Genomic DNA, 13228 nt, shown 5'->3' with positions numbered 1-13228 from the left:
ATGAGGCCAGTGCTTTAGCCAATTTTTCTTTAATATTTCTATTCATTCGCTCAACCTGTCCTTGGGATTGGGGATGATACACTGAACCAAATGTATGTTTTAGCCCCAATGCTTTTTCTACTGCTTGTAGATGTTTGTTTTTGAAATGGGTTCCATTGTCTGATCTAATTTTTCTGGGAAACCCATGTGATGGTATGTAATGATTAATCAAATGTTTTACCACGACCTTTGCTGTTTCAGATTTGCATTGATATGCCTCAGGCCATCCTGAAAAGGAATCCACTATTACCAACAAATATCTGTATCCTGCCACTGGTTTTATCATGTCAGTGAAATCCATCGAAATCACCTGCCCCGGAGCAGTCACGTCTGGATCGTGAGTGCCCTGAGGAGGTTTAGATGTAGGCATACTGTTATATCTATTGCAAACACTGCAGTCCTGCAGTTCACTTTTAACAATTAGTCTCATGAAAGGATGCCACCAGGTGTGTAGTCGTCTCAATGTTTCCTCTACACCAACATGGCATATTCCATGGGCTTCAGAAATGAGATTTTTCAATTTTTTCTGAGATGGAATACATTTACCTTCTTTCCGCCATATACCTGCTTCATCTTTTTCTCCCCCTTTGGACATCCACACACTTTTTTCTTCTGGACTTGCCTTTTCCTGCCACAGCTTAATTGTTTTTGTGGTTATTTCTTGTCCTTCTTCTAATTCACCTTCGCTCACCATCAATTGTAGTGTTGGGCTTTAGCCCGCCGCTTCCTTTGCCGCCTTGTCTGCCGAATCATTTCCTACTGACACAAAATCATTATTTCTTGAATGTCCTTTACATTTTATCACAGCTACTGCTTTAGGCAGTAGTAAGGCGTCTTTCAAAGCAAAGATGTCTTGATGGTGTTTAATAGGTGTCCCTGTTGCAGTCATGAAGTCATTTCTTTGCCATTCTGCCATGGCGGTGTGCACAACCACATGTGCATACGCAGAGTCAGTGTAAATGTTCACAGTCTTTCCTTGTGCTAGCTTCAGTGCAGTTGTTACAGCCACTATTTCTGCTCGTTGAGCTGACTGTGGCCCTGTGAGTCTCTCTGCCACTATCATGTCAAAAGTTGTTCCTATCATTTGTGTTACAGCAAAACCTGATTGGAGTCCTTTATTGCCTTTAAAACAACAGCCGTCCGTAAATAACGTCAAGTCTGGGTCGTCAAGTGGGGTGTCGTAAAAGTAATTTCTCAGTGAGTTCTCTTCCAAAATTCGCTGAGTGCAGCATTGGGGTTGTCCCTCCAACAGGCCCTCTGCCATGTTAATTCCTTCATGTATAAACAAAATGTGGGGTTGTGTCAGGACTGATTCAATCTTTGTCTGTCGTCCCCCTGTCATAGTAAATGCTTGGCTGGTTACGTACTTTACTGTACTATGTGATGTGCGTTCTGTCAGCGGGTGATGTAACACAATATGAGATGTTTTCTGAATCAGGCGAGCTAATGCTGAAGCAAAGGCTGCACAAAGAGGATGACGTTGTTCATATTTTTCAAGAGGCGTTGATGCATAAAGGCAAACATGTCTCTTACCATTTTCCCCTTTCTGATAAAGAACAGCAGACACACTGATGTTTTTTTCAGAAACATCCAGAAAGAACATTTTGTTGTAATCAGGGATGACAAGAGCCGCAGCTGATGACAAGAACTGTTTTAGCAGAACAAGAGTTTTCAGCAGCTGGAGTCCAAAAAAGAATATGTGATAGGTTTCTCATTCCTTTTTCATTCACTAATTGTCTGAGAGTCAGTTCCGCAAAATCCGGAACATGATGTCTGGAGTAGTTGCAAAGACCCAGAAAAGCCAACATTTGTTTGACATTTGTCGGTTTGGGATGGTGCAAGATGTCATCTTGTGTGACGGAGACATACCTGTCCCATGTCTCGAGACAAGATGACCCAAAAAAGAAACCTGAGGTCGGGCAATTTGGAGTTTGCCTTTGGAGCACTTCAAACCCACCGAAGCCAAATGGCTCTAAAGGAGCTGTGTAGCTTGAAGGCAGGACGCCTCGGATGGTGCAGCTAGGAGTAGATCGTCCACATACTGCACCAAAAGAACATCTGGAGGAAGTTGGAGAGGTGACAGCTACTGTCGAAGGGAAGCATTGAAAAGTCCAGCAGACAACACAAAACCTTGAGGAAGCCTGGTGTAGGAGTAACACTCATTATTCCACGTAAATGCAAAATACTTCTGCATAGACAGATCAAGAGGGATACAAAAGAATGCATTAGCAAGATCAATGCAGGTAAAATGAGTGTGTAATGGAGTGATCTGCGACAGAGTCGAGTGAGGAGTGAGCACCGGCAGTGTAGGGGTCAAAACTACAGCATTAATAGCTCGTAGATCATGTACCATTCGAAATTTACCAGTATTTTTCTTTTCTACTGGGAGAATAGGAGTATTGTAGTTAGACCTATCAATTTTGCAAAGAACCCCTGCTTTTAGCAAACCTTCAATTGTTATTGAGATGCCAAGTCGTCCTTCCTCCTTCATGGGGTACTGTGGTACCCAAATGGAGTCGGGTTTCAATTTAAAAGTTACCGGAGTAACATTACATAGGCCCACATCAGTCGGGTCAGTAGACCACAATGCAGCAGGCAAGGATTGTAACATGTCACCCGCAAGCTCGCTGTCAGATGTCTCTCTTCCATGATGTCGGTCCAAAAGTTGATGTTCTAAAACAGACATAGATACAAACAAATCAGATTTAATCCAATAGGCATCAAGAGATTTGGAATACAGTAAGTCTGTATGTAAAGAGTGTTGCCAATCAGTTGCTTTTGTGCAGGCCAGGACAAATGGACCCAAATCTTTCGCCGTGTGCTGGGATGACACCATTAGTGAAACATGAGGATGGCACGGAGGCATAGATGGATCAGGTGGATTCGCTATCCTATACCATCGTGATTGTTCTTCAGTCAGAGCAACAGAATAAGCCACACCGGGTTTGCCTGCTAACAGATCACCCACACGCAACTCTCAGGCGTTGTCATCAATTGTTCGGAATGCTTCACTGTATATCTCATCACCACATCTGTCATAGAAAAGAGTGCAATGCATACAGTCAGATACCATATCATATGACCTGAGATTACGAACCCAAGACGACCAAAGTGTCCAAAACGTTTCAGCATCCCTCCAGCCGGAGGAATCAGTGTGAATCTTTGCCCAGTAGATGTCAGCAGTGGTGCATGTCATGTCGTGTTGAGGCACCACTGGAAATTGGGTGGAGACGTTGGAGGCGGAGTCACAGCGCAGTAATAAGTATGTCCATCTGGAAACTGAAGAGTGAGCCCGTCCGGCCCACACTGAATCAATGGAGCAGTTCTTATGAGATCTCTTCCCAAAAGATTCACTGGACAGTTCGGTGTGAACACAAAGGAGTGCAACAAAGTTGTCATATGCAGTTGTCATATGCAGGATAGTTTCCTCTCCCTTGAATCCAACCAACGAAATGCCTTCGGCGGTGAGGGAACTTTCAGGTGGCAATGTCATAATGGTAGAGTGACGAGCTCCAGTGTTGACCATAAATGATAAAGAAGTTCCTCCTACCGTCAGTTCAATCATAGGTTCCTGCAGACCTTGGCATGTGAATTCAGGGTCCCATCATTGCGGAAACTGTCCACTAGGTGGCGGCAGGAACTGCTGGTTTGGCACAGGCGGAAACTGCTGCTGGGGTGGAGCCAGGTGGGGTGGAGCGTTCCGTGACTCACGTCCCCTCGGCTGGTTGTAGCCGCGCCCTCTTTGTTGACGCCTGCCCCCTCTGCCTCTCCAGCCTTGTGGGCGTTGACGACAGTCACTAGCCCAGTGTCCAGTGCGGCCACAGTTGTAGCACTGGTCTCGGCCCATGAATGGACCTGACTGATACATAATACACTCAGACATAACAGTAGGTGATGAGCCAACAGTAGAAGCCGGGAGAGCAGTATTGTCCACTTTTTTCTTCAAAGCTTGTAATTGCATAATTGATAATTGTAATTCAGTATTCCTATGTTTTTCAGTTTTTGACTCTATATCTTTAGCATACCGCCTTAGGTGGTGTTTCAGATGAGACAGCCATCTGGTGTGGTCTGCACCAGGAAGATCAGGATTCACTTCCATGGCCTGCACAACAGACTTAGGGACACGTTTCAGCACCGCTGCTCTAAAAACTTGCAAATATAGTGCAGAGTCAGTCGGCAAGTGTCCAGTTTTCAACGAATATTCTACAAGGGCACGGTCAATGAATGCCGCAGCCTCCTCGTCAGCTTTTGGAGAAAACATCAAGTCAGAAATGACAACCTCAGGAATTGGAAACAGTCCGCCAAGCACTGAAAACAGTGTCAGATATTATCACGTTGATAGAGCCTCACCATCCATTAAAGAGGACAACCCTGAATTAGTCATCAACACTTCAAGTTGAGAAAGAGGGCACGCCTGCGTCAAGAGCGCGCGCACATCCCCCGCGGTTAAAATCTGACCTGTAACCTCCCTTTGAAGAGATCTCAACCAATTTTCACCCCCGACCTGCATTGGGGGAAGTTTCTTCAACAACACACTCAAGTCAGAATGTCCCATGATAGATTGCTTAAAAGATGAGACACAAAGAACACTCATTAATAGAATGCTATAGAGCCCAACAGGTCTGGGCTGAATTGAAAAATATAGGACTTATAGTTGATATTAATTATACTACTATTATGTATGGCTAGATAGAAATTAATATATCTCATAAAGAAAAATAATTGTTTCAAACTATTATAATGGTTGTTTGTGCAAAACTGTAGAAGACCAGGTGTGTAATGAGCATGACCAGGTGTGTAATGAGCATGAAGAATATAGTTGTGGATGGCAACACCGTGGTTAGGCAGATCCTCTGTCATTTGAGAAAAGAAAAAAATAAGAACAAAAAGAACATTTACCCTTGGCACATTTTACAATTGTAAAACTCTGGACTATTAGATATTTGTGTAATGTCTTATAATTGTAGTAGAGTGCAGGATGGCGAAGTATTGACAACAAACACAGACACCTTTAGAACAGCAGGATTCTGCTTTTTTACTTGGCTTCTTGCTCAAACATACATTGCTACTCCATTAAAAGTAATGGCAGTAATGATAGCGCTCCTATTGGACACTCTCGGTACTACACATTACATCTCCCTTTTTTTCTTTTCCCAGGGAAGCTTAAAAAGAAAACAAAAAATTACATGCATTACTTCTAAATATTATCTTTTTTTTTGTTTCACTTCACTTCTAAATATTATCACTGCACATATACAGGTATCAAACGATGCGGCTCGATCTGACTCGCTGCGCTATTATTTTTCTCGGAATTCCCAGTTACCATGGCGACGCTGTTCCCGAAAAACTCCCCAAAAAAGTCCCATAGGAATGAATGGGGAACCGAAAATGATCACATCATATCAAGTACCGCATACGTTAACCGGCCGATATGAATTTTAGCTCATTTTGTTGCAATTTTTCTCATCTTTAGCTCAGTGTCGAAATTGTGTTTTTAGGAATGAAAGCTCTCCCCCACTGTGCGGGTTCAAAGACAGTGACCGAAAAGGAGACAAATAGTCTTTTAACATTGGTGTGTATTGCGACGGCTTGAGTGGAGCAATTAGCCCCAGAGTGAGGGCAGACAAAAAATCTATTTCCAAAAGTTTCACTTCAACTCGTCACCATGGCCACAATCTTTGCTCACTAGACATCAAATTCGCACATTTTGTAGTCACAAGGGTCTTCTTTCTGACAAACCCACTTTTATTTGGCTAAGGTGTCATTTAGTACCTTTTTTTTCACTTTAAGCGAGGAGAAGTCTGACTTTTCCGGCTATCTTTCCATGTTAATTTCGGCGACTTTTTCTCTTCATTTTTTATAAATCATAAGTTTTCAACCTGCTCTAATTTGGTCATTTTTCATCCGATTAAAAAAATGAGAACATGCTCGCGTTCCCCAAACTCTTGCCGTTCTAACGAGCCATGTCTGGAATCTGCATCTTGAACCGTTAAGTCGTGACAGGCTTTTGTTCGAGGTGTGCGTATCCTATATAATATCAATGGAATGTGTGTGCGTGATGTCTCCAAGTCAAATGTGTCCAACAAGTTAAAATCAAATGTGTGTGCGTGAATGTGCATGTTTCTTAAAACGACAGTAAGATACTTTAAGTTGATTATGGTTAACTTCCACATTTCTTGACCGATTCCAATCGTTTGAATTTTAAACTGTTCAGCTCATTTACATTTTTTAAAATATATATATTTTTTAAAAGACACACATTATTATTATTATTATTTTTAAATGAAATGGAATGGACTGCTATTTAAATAGTGATTTTTTAGCTATACTGCCTGTTCTCTCACTTTTGCATAGCAACTGCCTCAGCCAATCATCTCTCTTACTGTTGAGCTCAACTCACCCCCTTTTTTTCTTGGTGTACTCAAGGCTTGGCTTATGTACGACTACTACTATTGCAAATACTATTACTACTACTACTATCTTGGCCAATTGATTAGGTACGCCAAGGACTCTCTCCCCCTCGCCCACCCGGGTCGCGGCCATCTTGGCCATTTGACTACGACTAAAATTACTACAAACGACAAGTGCTACTAATAATACTGTCTCCAACATGTTAAAGTCCAATGTGTGTGCGTGAATGTGCATGTTTCTTAAAGCGACAGTAAGATACTTTTAGTTTATGTTGATTATGGTTAACTTCCACATTTCTTGACCGATTTCAATCGTTTAAATTTTAAACTTCAGCTCATTTAAATGTTTTTAAATACATTTTTTTTAAAAAGCTTGGCCAATTGATTAGGTACACCAATGATTCTCTTCGCCGCGCCCACCCGGGGTGGCGGCCATCTTGGCCAATTGATTAGGTACGCCCAGGATTCTCGCCACTCCGCTCGCCCAGGGCGGCGGCCATCTTGGCCAATTGATTAGGTACGCCAAGGACTCTCTCCCCCTCGCCCACCCGGGTCGGCGGCCATCTTGGCCATTTGACTACTACTAAAATGACTACAAACGACAAGTCCGACTAATAATACTACTACTACTACAAGTACTTGCTACTACTAAAAGTCCTACTACTATACTACTACTACAAGTATTGCGTCTTTCCACCTTGCAGAGTGTCAGCAGGCCCATTCAAAATTTCCGCGGAAATTTTTCTAGTTAACAATACTATAGAACTTTACTGTAACAAACAAGTGCTAAACAACATCAGCATCTTTTTCTACATTGTGTATCTTTTAGGAATTTTGATCTCTCTGCCGTAGCGTGATGTTTTAGCTGCATGATTTTTTTCAGCTGGTGTTGTAGTCTGATTATTGGTAGCTTGCGGAATCTAAGGTATTGCTACAACTGGAACTGTCCTCAGCTGCAGGTAGATCCGAGACCAAGCTTTCATTTTCACACACTTCTTCCTTGCATTTAAGCAAATGTCTCCTGTTTCTTCTGAAGACGTTGCCTTGCGGTGTGCGAAAAACATAGGAGCCAGGCAGCTTGTGGTCACTTTGAATAACTGCTGGTTGCCACATACCGCCAACTCTGACTCGAACGGTTTCTCCTCTCTCTAGTCCAGAAAGGTCATTTGCTCCTCTGTCGTAGTAGTGTTTTTGTTTTTGCTGTCTTTGCTTCAGCCGCTTGAGAATGTCCTTGTGGAGCTCCGGCTTTAACCGAATCGTACTTGTTGGAAGTTTGGTTTTCAGCCATCTACCCATTACTACTGCGCAGGTGACAATTTTACTCCATCCAACAGTGCATTTCTATATTCAAGGAGTGCAACGTATGGGTCACCTAGACTTTCTCTTGCTTTTTTGAGTTGTTTTTTTCACAGACTGGATAGCTCTTTCGCTTTGTCTATTCGATTTTGGGAACCTATGGCTGGAAGTGACATGTTTAAACTGCCAAGCTTTTGCAAACTGGGCAAACTCTTCACTTACAAATTGAGGCCCATTGTCAGACATGACAATGTCTGGGATTCCATGTCGAGCAAACATCGACTTGAGGGCGATGATCACCTGTTTACTTGTCGTCTGTGGAAGTCTAGCTATTTCTAGATATTTTGAGTTGTAATCCACACATAGCAGATATTTGTCCTGGTCAAAATGAAACAAATCAAGTCCAACCTTTGCCTACGCTCTGTTCTTTGGCATTGTTGCATTTATATTTGTTGCAAATGGAACATTTCATCACAGTGTCCTTAATTTGCTTTGACATACCTGGCCAAAACAGAATGTCTCTGGCTCTTTCTTTGCATTTTACGATGCCTAGATGGGCTTCATGTACCTTCTATAACATTTCAGTTCTCATGCAGGAAGGAACAATCAGCTTTGCGTTTTTGAACAACAATCTTTCTGACAGAGCAATTTCTTCTTTGAATGTCCAGTATTTTCTTAATTCAGGGGGAACTTGTTTTTTGTCTTCGGGCCACCCTGTCAAAACTGCATTTTTTCACTTGCTGCAGCACATCATCATCTGCTGTTGATCTTTTGAACTGTGACAGTTTCTCGCCCGATATTGGGAGGTTAGTTGAAAGAACATTAAATTCTAGTTCTTCCTCCAACTGTTCAGTTTGCTTCTTTAGAAATGTTCTACTGAGTGTGTCAGCAATGTACACGTCTTTGCCAGGCTTGTAGGACATGTGCAGGTTGAATGCCTGCAGTCTCATCAGCATCCTTTGTAGTCTTGGCAGAACTTTTTGTAGTCCTTTTTTGAACACAGCTTTTTTCACAATTTTTCACATCCATATACAATCGCTAACAGCTCCTTTTCGATTTGAGCATACCTCTTCTGTGTGTCTGGCAGTGCTCTGGACCCATAAGCCATAGGCTGTCCATCTTGTATTAGTGCAGCTCCTAAGCCTTCCGAGCTTGCATCTACAGATAAGGTTTACATCATAGTACTTGAGTACAGGTGTATTGCTCACTAGACTCTTTAGCTTTGCAAAGCTTTGAACTTGATGAGGATCCCAATGCCAAACAACATCCTCTTCCAAAAGGTGTCTGAGAGGAGCACTCACCTCTGACAAGTTGGGAATGAACTTTGCCAAGTATTGCACCATTCCAAGAAATCTCAACAGTGCTCCTTTGTCCTGTGGTTGAGGGATTTCTTTGATGGCTCTTATTTTGCTTGGATCTGGCTTGAGACCTTCAGCGCTCAGTATATGTCCAATATACTGGATTTCTGTCAGTCCAATTTTGCATTTTTCTTTATTTAGTTTTAAGTTGATGCTTCTCACTCTGTTAAGAAGCTGTTTTAACCTTTTATCGTGTTGCTCTTTGTCTTTTCCCTACACTAGAATGTCGTCCATTACATTCACAACACCTTCTAAGTCCCTCAGCCGCTGCGCTATGCACTTCTGAAACACCTCCGGTTCAGAAGAAACACCAAAAGGAAGTCGGTTGAAACTGTAACGACCAAATGGCGTGTTAAATGTGCATAACTTTGAACTTTCCTCATCGAACTATATCTGCCAGAACCCTTGGTTGGCATCGAGGACTGAGAAGATTTTTGCATTAGGCATTTCAGCAACCACTTCTTCTACTGTTCGTAGCGGGTAATGTTCTCGTTTTATAGCTTTGTTAAGATCTTGCGGGTCAATGCAAATCCTGAGCTTCTTGTTGGGTCTTTGAACAGTTACCATACTGTTGACCCAATCTGTGGGTTCCGTTTGTTTTTCGACAACCCCAAACTGCTCCATCCTGTTCAGCTCAGCTTTTATCTTGTCCTTTAATGTAATCAGGACTTTTCTCGATGACGTCCACCCATCAATCTTAATATGGTGTTGTCCAGGTACACAGCCTAATCCTGTGAAGACATCTTTGTACTCAGAGAAGATATCAGTGTCACCGACTTTTTCAACATGGTAAAGTCTTTTGATCAGTCCCATTTTTGCACAATAATCTCCTCCCAGTATTGCTGGTAAATCTGTCTTGATAATTTGGAACTCGAGCTGATGGATTCTTGTCTTATATTGTGTAGCCTGACCCAACGGCTCCATCTTGTGGCGAGAGTAGGTCACTAGGTTGATGCTGGATTTCTGAAGTGGGTGTTTAGAAACCACTTGTTTAAAAGCTGATAATGGTAACACGTTGCAATCAGCACCAGTATCTAGCCTGAAGACACGTTTTTGGCCATTAATTTTCAGCACTTCTTTCCATTTTCTTTTCTCTTTCTTTGTCTGCCTCTTGCCATCTTCGTTTGACATCTTGTTCCTGTTCAATCTCATTTACATTTCTGTCTGTCGTTTTGTGATGGTCTTTTGGCTTTTGGAACTTGCATACACGTGCATAGTGGTTCTTACGTGAGCACAGTTTACACGTCTGGCCATAAGCAGGGCATTTTCCATATTCATGTTAAGTTCACATTTACCACCAGTATTTGGTATCTTAGCTTTGGGCTTCTTTGGCAGCTTGGTTTTAGCAACTTTATTCACAGCAATGTCACTTTCTTTCGGTAAGTGCTTTCATATGACTTTGTGTGACTTCGTTGGCTCTGCATATGTCAATGGCTTGGGTTAGACTCAGATCTAGCTCCCTGAGTAGTCTAGCTCTGACTTGTGCATTGTCCACTCTGCATGCAATACAATCTCGGATAAAAGTCACTGAGTTGTCCAAACTCACAATCTTTTGCCTTATTTTTCAGATCCGTCACGTATGCTACCATCTTTTTTTTCTCTTTTTCTTTTTTTTGTATATGCGTGAGAATGTGCGTGTGTGTGTGTGTGTGCGTGTGAGTGTGTACTTATTAATTCACCTACAACCTATTAAAAATCCTATACCGTTCACCTAAACTGAACACTTCAGAATCCAGCTAGAGTCGTGAGGTTGTCAGGAGACCCGATGAAGGATCAAAGAAAAGAAAGAAAAGTGAAATCCAGCACCGACCAGACATCACCTACTACCCACCGGGTTAACAACCAGAATCTTTCACCAACCCCAGAAACATCTAAATTCCAACAAATTAGGGAGACCTCAAGAGACCAACGGATAGACTGAGGAAAGGAAGGAAGGATAGATGAAGCAGAGTGAGATCCATAGACATCAGCCTCCACCGATTCAACGACCAGAGGAAGAAGCAGATTGTGTTTGAATTTCGGTAGATGCTGGTGTGGTGGATCTGGCATGCATGAAAACCTCCACCAAAGAGGGAAGCCGTCGCCAGGACAAAGCAAGCACCCCCCCCCCCCCCCCCCACTATAAAGGGCCCGCCCAACCCTGGCTGCATTGGGGTACTGGCACGTTGGTGTACTGTCACCAAGACAAGAACCCTCCAAATTTTAAATGTTTTTGCCTGTCTTTATGGGTGTGCAAGGTTTCATGTGTATTCATTAAAATATAACCTCTGTCAAAGGTTAAAAAAAATGGTACGCAATTCCCAAATAAAAATGTCGGAATTCCCGTTAGATGTCGCATATGGCTACATAAGACTTTTTTTGTTAACAGAGGTGGGCATTTTGTCAATATTGACAGAAGGTCCGTCAATCTGTCCCTTTTGTTGATGCATTGCTGGAAGCGGGTTTTTGCTCATCAATGTAATCATCAATAACCGGCTGTTATTAAATTAATAATGGATTATTCATTACTCGAGTTTTAATTTTCTAATTATTCTTGAGCTTGCCTTTCGGAGCACCACATCGATCAAGATAATGGATGATAACCTTTGTAAAGCAGTCATTAAAATTAAGGTTGCTACACTTTAACAGTGTGTGAGTTGTTGTTTTTTCCAGCTTAGAAGTTACAAAAAATTGTTAAAACACACACAGGTACACAATCAGATTTTGATGTGCATATTTGTTTTCTAATCTACTTGGGAACTGTGTTGGCTAACAACAAATCAAAACAATGGACGTTCAGGGAAAGGCAAGAAAGAAGGCTAACTTCACCAAGATGTACATTGAATTTTTATTCAATAAATAATAAATGTACTTTAGATTGTACTAGTACATTTAAGTAAGCCTTCTTTGTGAAAAAAGATGTACAGTCATGGCCAAAAGTTTTGAGAATGACACAAAGTATTGGTTTTCACAAACGTTGCTGCTTCAGTGTTTTTAGACCTTTTTGTTAGATGTTACTATGATATAAGTGTCAAAGGCTTTTATTGACAATTAAATGAAATCTATGCAATAGTGTCAATATTTGCAGTCTCGAAAATACATTTTCAAGACCTCTGCAATTTGCCCTGGTATGCTGTCAATTAACTTCTGGGTCACAGCCTGACTGATGGCAGCCCATTCTTGCATAATCAATGCTTGGAGTTTGTCAGAATTTGTCGGTTTTTGTTTGTCCACCTGCCTCTTGAGGATTGACCACACGTTCTCAATGGGATTAAGGTTTGGGAGTTTTCTGGCCATGGAGTCAAAATGTTGATGTTGTTCTCTCTGAGCCACGTAGTTATCACTTTTGCCTGATGGCAAGGTGCTCCATCATGCTGGAAAATGAATTGTTCGTCACCAAACTGTTTATGGATGGTTGGGAGAAGTTGCTCTCGGAGGATGTTTTGGTATCATTTTTTTATTCATGGCTGTGTTTTGGGGCAAAATTGTGAGTGATCACAGTCCCTTGGCTGAGAAGCAACCCCACACATGTATGGTGTCAGGATGCTTTACTATTGGCATGATACAGGACGGACGGTAGCGCTCGCCTTTTCTTCTCCAGACAAGCTTTTTTTTCCAGATGCCCTAAAAAATCCGAAAGGGGATTCATCAGAGAAAATTACTTTAACCCAGTCCTCAGCAGACCAATCCCTGCATCTTTTGCAGAAAATCAGTCTGTCCCTGATGCTTTTCTTGGAGAGAAGTGGATTCTTTGCTGCCCTTCTTGACACTAGGCCATACACCAAAAGTATTCGCCTCACTGTGCGTGCAGATGAACTCACACCTGCCTGCTGCCATTCCTGAGCAAGCTACACACTGATGGTGGCCTAACCCCCCAACTGAATCCACTTAAGGAAACAGTCCTGGCGTTATCTGGACTTTCTTGGGGGCCCTTCTTCACAGCAATTGAACCTCTCTCTTTGAAGTTCTTAATGATCCGATAAATGGCAAATATGGACTTAGCAAATAATTTCAATTCATCTGATCACTGTGCATTTTGAAGTACATTCAAATTGCCATAATCAAAAATGAGGCAGTAGATTTTGTGAAAATTAATACTTGTGTCATTCTCAAAACGTTTGGCCACGACTGTACATTGAAACTCTC

General features: G+C 42.0%; 1 pseudogene; it reads right to left on the bottom strand.

Annotated features, from left to right (window-relative positions):
* Window positions 1-3600: 3600 nt before the first annotated feature.
* Window positions 3601-13228, bottom strand: part of LOC147164218 (uncharacterized) — a 244729-nt pseudogene continuing 235101 nt past the window's right edge.

The sequence above is a fragment of the Leptonotus elevatus genome, chromosome 12 (genome assembly GCF_054856555.1).
Source record: "Leptonotus elevatus isolate MCC_2025b chromosome 12, RoL_Lele_1.0, whole genome shotgun sequence".
Classification (NCBI taxonomy): Eukaryota; Metazoa; Chordata; class Actinopteri; order Syngnathiformes; family Syngnathidae; genus Leptonotus; species Leptonotus elevatus.
The sequence above is the reverse complement of the archived record's forward strand: the minus strand, read 5'-3'. Positions and strand labels throughout refer to the sequence as shown.